This window comes from Palaemon carinicauda, chromosome 25 (genome assembly GCF_036898095.1).
Source record: "Palaemon carinicauda isolate YSFRI2023 chromosome 25, ASM3689809v2, whole genome shotgun sequence".
Classification (NCBI taxonomy): domain Eukaryota; kingdom Metazoa; phylum Arthropoda; class Malacostraca; order Decapoda; family Palaemonidae; genus Palaemon; species Palaemon carinicauda.
Genome location: NC_090749.1, coordinates 41489482 through 41496698, shown reverse-complemented (window position 1 = coordinate 41496698; position 7217 = coordinate 41489482).

Here is a 7217-nt window from a genome sequence, read left to right as displayed (position 1 = left end):
TTAACTATTCTAATCATTACATAAGCTCGGCCAGCTATCTCAATTTTTTTTTTTTTACAAAAATTTAACAACAAGCCGAAACATGGTTATTAGGTGTGACTGGACATACGCATTATTCTTTGTTTAACTTTACCAATAATCAACTGAGGACGAATGTCCAAAATAGGCACATCAAAAAATAATAACAATAATGCATACAAAAAAGATATTACCAAAGCAAAAAGAAAAATGCATGATAAAACCAAGATCATATATATGGTACATTGCTAGCAAATGATTACATGGTACCAAAAAACAAAATAAATTCTGACTTACATATGATTCGGTAACTTGATAAAGAATAATTGTTACCTTTGTCAGAAACAAGATACTCAATTTTAGTGCACAAACACGAATTCCTGGTACGTACACGTACCACGGTTTCGTACATATATATATATATATATATATTTATATATAGGGCTGATATATTTTATTAGATGCCCATAGATTCTGTTATATATTTTATTTTATTTTATTTTTTTTTCTCTTTTCTTTTTTAACATTCCGGCTTATATATTTTTATTAGATGCCGAGAGAAAAATGATTTATATCCTTTTTTATTTTATTTATTTTTTAAATGTTGTTTTAAATGTATTTTTAACAGTGCAAATGTAGAGAATTTCTTTAATTACATATTACTAGCGTACTAATCAGCTTTTCATACAAACATCTTCCCGACAAATTACTCCCTTAGCGAATGAGGTGGCCACTCAAACAGCTTTGAACTGGATTAAATAGGGGGTATTGTCAGGGCTATGCAACTCATTCCTTTTTAGCTGCTTGCTGTGCCGTAACCTACGCCAAACAAGGATGTTCACGGCGATAAATATCACCACCGTGCAACACAAACCAGCCAGTAGTATGGGGTGAAGAATTTCTTTATAAGTCGGTGACAGGTGGTCCTTTTCGGTAAGTTTCAACCGCTTTGCCACATTTCCGTTGTATGGGAGAGGAAGTGCTTTCATTGTAGAGGTCCACGTGAAGTTCGCGAAGTAGGCTCGTTCTCTGATGATTGTCCGTAGACCAGTCACCATGGAATTCGGGGAAGTCCCGATACAACCATCTGCTGCGACGAAGATGTGGGTGAAGGATGTGGATCCGTCAGGGCATGATACATTGAAGCCGTCCTTGTCGTATCGTATCCACGAGCCATTATTCAGTCTGCAATTGAATTCTTTATTGTCAAAGGGATAAAGCTTATCCAGACAATTTTCACTTGTATGGGAGAGAGCACCGTCTAGCACTATACCTAACTCGCATGAATCCATTAAGTTTTTACGGAATTCAAATGAGTCAGCTGTACATATTTTTCTATCCATTGCGTCTGAACAGTGAGTTAATTGATTTAAGTCTTTAATGACCGTATATGTTTCCTTGTCTGGGGAAATCAATACGTGTCCTGTCAAACTGGATATTACTGGATTTGAGTGATTCGTCATGAAAGTCAGAAATGGTGATATCCTGTAAGATTGCCAGGCATCAGAAGAATCAAAGGAATTGTAATCCTAATCTTGTTATTATCTACGTTTACTGTAATTAGGCTGTAACAAAATTCTAACCTATGTTCGTCTAACAAAGGAACATAGCCTAGTTTATCCCTTCCGTTCTTCAGAACTAATTTTAAGTAACGTATAGGCAACAAATGGGGCGACAATACACCTTTAGTTGCTAACGTGATAGCTTCTACATAATCCTTGGATTTCTCAATGAAATGTGCAATTCTGTTATGTATGTGATCTATCTTTGAATCATAATACGTTAATGTTGCCAACAAATCCTGTACTTCCATAATTTGAACGATATTATCTGAATGTTCATTTAATAAATCCATAATTTTATTGATTGAAGCTAACTGATCCCTTAGTTTCTGACATAATCAATTCATCTTTATGAGTCAAGAACTCAATTTTCTTATTTTGATTACTAATTTTAAGACGATTGGAAATTCCTAAACCTAAACTTGCAACAGACCCAAAGATGCTTAATGCAGCATAAATGAACGGATTCCGTCTTTCTTTATGTTCGTGTCCTACAGTCCACATCAAAAGGTCATAAGCCAAAGATCCTGTCTCGCCAGTCTTATTTTCAAGTCATCAGATAGCATCTCTGCAACTTTTAATGTGATCCAAGCAAACTCTTAGTAGTCAAATGAAAATGTCTTCTATGCAACTCATCCAATGATGCAGAAAACCTTGAAATGGCGGTTCTTAAGCTAGTGACATCATTCTCTTGAAGAAAAAATAGCTTGCATATGCACTTCGACAATTACGTTGGTTGATGTAATAAAAATGTCTTCTTGTCTTTCAACTATATTGCCATATCTAAAATATATATTTTTAGTCTTAGAACTCATCCCATACGAGAAAATGTCTGAGCGAACAATATCACTCCCAACAACAAAAAATTCATCTTGGAAACCTGTAACGAGAAAAATATATGTAATTACTCCTGTATTAAAAAGAAAACTTTTAATCACATCAAACAGAACAGAATTTTCCCTCACTTCTTTTCCTCTCTTTTCTTTTTAATTTCTTATGTGAGCCAATGGTACTATTCTCTCATCCGTGGGTTGGGCTACGTTTTGAATTCTAAACCTATTGGCCGTTAATGTTTCCAAAATGTTAAATGGGCCTTCAAACTTAGGTGTTAGTTTATAGTTGAGCCCTTTTCTGACATTGATTTGAATATAAATGTTATCACCCACGGTATATGTTTTAGTTGGTTTCGCTATTTTATCATGATTCCTTTTCATTATGATTTGTGATTCTTCTAAATTCTTTCGAAGGATATCATATCGACTTATACTTGCATTTATACATTCTTTTAAAGGATTTGATAGATTAGTTGTAGGCGTTAATACATGGAAAGGTGTTCTAACTGGGGTACCATACAATGCTTCATGCGGTGACATTTTAATTGATATATGATATGAATGATTCAGGGTACTCAGTGCCGCCGGTATTGCAATATCCCAGTTGGGGTCTGATCCCCTAGTGTTACCCTCATATATTTAATATCTTCCTATTTGCTCTTTCCACTAGCCCATTCGACTCTGGGTGATATATCATGGTATTAATCTTCTTTATGTTGAGGAATTCACACAATGAGGTAAGAAAGTGATTATTAAATTCACCACCCGAGTCTGAGATTATCATGTGTGGAATTCCATGTTTACAAATGTAACACTCGTAAAACTTCCTAGCGCATTCAATCGCAGTTTTAGTTTTAAGGGCTATTAGTTCTGTATATCGTGTTAAAGCATCTATAATTACTAAGAGGTGCTTATTTCCTCTGTCTGACTCGTAAAATCCTGTTAACAAATCTAAATGTATTCTTTCTAAGGGTTGATTGGGCACAGGATAAGCTCCTAGGCTGACAGGTGTTTTCGTATGCCCTTTGTTTTCCTGACATGTGCGACAATTAGCTATGTGTCTTTTTATATCTGTAAGCATTGTATGCCAATAAAACAATGATTTGGCTTTCTGTGACATTAATGATAACCCAGGGTGTCCATGTAATGGGTTTGAATGCAACCAATTCAGGACAGTGGAAATAAGTGAGTTTGGTACTACTACTGGTCGTTAGTTACATGTGGTGTATTGCGGGTTTTCCTTGTCACAGTCCTACACAGAATATTATCTTTGATTATATAATTCTGCTGCTTATACTTTATATATTCCTTTTCTTATGATTGCCTTTCAAAGCATTTATAATTGTTTCTATTTTCTGATCTTTTCTTTGCTCAGTCTGTAACAATTCAGCACTCCAGCCTAAATCTTCTTGTTCAGATATTGTTTTTACAATAGGCATGGATGTTGATATATCTATTAATTCAGCTAAAGGCTCCGTACAAGATGACACGGGGTTGCGTGATAATGCATCCGCAATGATATTTGCTTTCCCAGGTAAATACCCGATTCTTGCGCCAAAATCTTGAATGATCAAATGCCACCGAGTTCGTTTAGGGCTGTGATTGAAGCCTTTAAAGAACTCTGTTAGTGGTTTATGGTCAGTAAGAACCTTAACGGATAACCGTAAATTATGAACTTAAAATGCACTAGCGAATTAACAATAGCTAGTCCTTCCTTGTCTATTACTGCATACTTACTTTCGGAAGTTCTCAATTTTCGAGAATAGAAAGCTATCGGGAAAAACTGTTTATCATATTGCTGAAGCAATACCCCTCCTACTCCTAAGTCTGAGGCGTCTGTTGCAATGAAGAATTCCTTACCGAAGTCAGGAAATTTTAAGATAGGAGAACTACACAGTTCATCTTTCAAAGTATTAAACGCCTGTTGATGTTGCTCAGACCATATGAAATCTACGCCCTTCTTCGTAAGATCAGTTAAAGGAGCGGCTATTATTGAATAGTTGCGTATAAAACGCCTGTAATATCCACTACAACCCAGAAATAGCTGTATTCCCCTGACATTAGTAGGTATGGGAAAATTACGTATAGCCGACACCTTATCATGGACTACTTAAGACCTTGGCTTGACACCATGAAACCCAAATATATCAATTCTGTTTTGAAAAATTCACACTTACTAATCTTTACCCTTAAGTTATGTTGTCTTAATCTCTGTAGTACTAGTTCTAACTTACGTAGATGTTCTTCTAAGGTGTTGGAAAAGATTACAAGATCATCCATATAGGCATGCAATATATCCCCTAACAAGTCTCCAAACACTATGTTAATCATTCTTGTAAATGTTATAGGAGCACAACGTAAACCAAAGGCATCCGTAAAAATTCATAATGTCCCCTGGCTGTGCTGAAGGCTGTGTATGGGATACTATCTTCTTCTAATGATATCTGGTGAAAGCCTTTAAGTAAGTCCAAACTGGTAAAATATTTATTCTGACCTAACAAAGACAAAATATCGTCAGTACATGGCACTGGGAATCGATCAGGGATCGTTTCCTCGTTTAGACGACGAAAGTCGACGCAGATACGCCATGTTCGATCTTTTTTCGGTACAACTATTAAAGGAAAATTATAAGGGCTATTTGATTTTCTAATGACTCCTTCCTCTAACATTTTACCTACTTCATCATTTATTTCATTCTGGAATTTCATAGGGAGTCTGTACGAGGGTACATATATAATTTTCTGCTTGTCTTTTAACCTTATTTGATGCTCGATCACATCTGTTTTTCCTAAGGATCCATCCGTAGTGGAAAAGACATCTGTATATTTAGTTAAAAGTTCAAAATTTTCTGCTGAATTTCTTCGTCTTGAATGTCCTTACTGATTTTATTTTTAATAGATCGCAAAAGGGACTCATCCGCAACTGATTGAGAGTGATTGATTTCAGCAACGGTAAGAATACGATGTTTATAAACTTCTACATCCAAGATATGTTGATTTTTGTGAATTACTAAAGTGTTATTTAAATGATTACAGACTTCGATATTTCATTGCTGATGTGAGCCTACTGTATAAATAGCTTGTGTGACAGACAATCCGTTAGTTTTCAAAGTATCGGAAAGGATTAATATTTCAGATCCGGAAGTGTTTTCTTTATTTGCACTATTAAATTCGAAGGTATGTTTGGTTCGATATATTGCGTGCAAGATGATATTACGGGTGTGAACGAGAATTCTGCTGGGTCGCGTATATTATTTCTTTATTAGTGAGACAAGTTATTGGTTCCTCAACGTACGTTACGGTTACATTTGTCGTCTCCTTTTTATCCAAAACTGACTTTAAGGTATTAGAAGACTTATAGAATTTCCCTTTGATATACACGCCGTGCTTGGCAGGAGCTAAGATAATGTTTTGATTTCCCATAGATGGGTATCCTATAATTACAGCTGGATACATATTAATGTTTTTTACAACAACAAATGTATCGGCAAACGTGCGATTACCGACTCTGAACTGAATATGAGTTATGCCTATGACGTTTAATTAATTATTTCCTATACCTGAAAGTCTAATTCCTGATTTTTCAATCGGAAAGTTCGAAAACAACAAATGATGCGTCTTCAAATCCATAATATTACGTGGACTACCAGAGTCAAAAAATAACGTAAAGGATTTGTGTTCTAAATTTACAGCATATAAGGTTGGCCGTAACTCATTTTGGCTTATTATTGTATGAATTCGTTGCAAATCTACGGGAGCATGCACTGTTTACTTAATTCGGCCGTGTGTTTCATAGGAAAATCTATTGTCTCACAATTATCTGATAAAACATTAAATTGATTATTCAATACTATTGATGTGACATGAATGACCTTGACCCAACATCACTCTCTTCCCCTCTAGAGTTAACTATGTGGTATTTGCTTTGCTCTGCACATTCTGAAAATTAGACTGACTTTGCGAGGTCTGGTTTGACGGCCCAGGCTCAGCGATATTTGAAGAAGTGTTTGTTTGTTTCGGACTCTGAACTGCATTGACATTTTGTTGTTTCTTCTTATTGTTAAAATGAGGATTTTTCTTTTTATTTCCATATGGAACTGACTGTGGAATTGACTGTGTATTTCTAGGATATTGTTGTGTCTTACGCGCGTAACATTGACTATAAGAATGTGATGCTGTGTTGTGAACTGAGCAAAATTTCGTTCTACAGTCTGCGCTTATGTGACCTTGACGTTTGCAGTTGTAACACGTCACTCCCGCTACTGGACTGTTAATTACGTTCACTGTTTGTGGTTTTTTTTCATTCTTAGCAAAAACTTGAGTTAACACGGGATCGAGATCTGGACACTTGGACATGTGTTTCTTTATCTGTTTATAGACATCCAATTCCGTACTTGCAGGCATTAACTTCTTATCAAAGCACCGCACTAAAGCTTCAGGCAACATAAGTGTCATGCAAGTTAAATACATTAATCGTAAAAAATCTTTCACGGAGATGTTATCGTTAGTAACCCAAGTGGAATTACCTAAAATGTCCTGATATTCGTTAAGCCTATCAGCTATGAGAGCTGCTCTCTCAATAACATTAAGCCGATTCATAGTGGCTTGATTAAGTGTATTTCGTAACGTTAACACTACATCCAAGGCTTCCTCACCCCATAGATCGCGCGTAACCTAACTTTGAAATCATCCCAAGTAACTGCTTCTTGAAATGAAACACCTCTTAATTACGCACTCGCATCCCCCTTAGAAAAATCTATAAAACTTTTAGCTTCTTGTAATTGTACAAAGGATCTACGATTTGT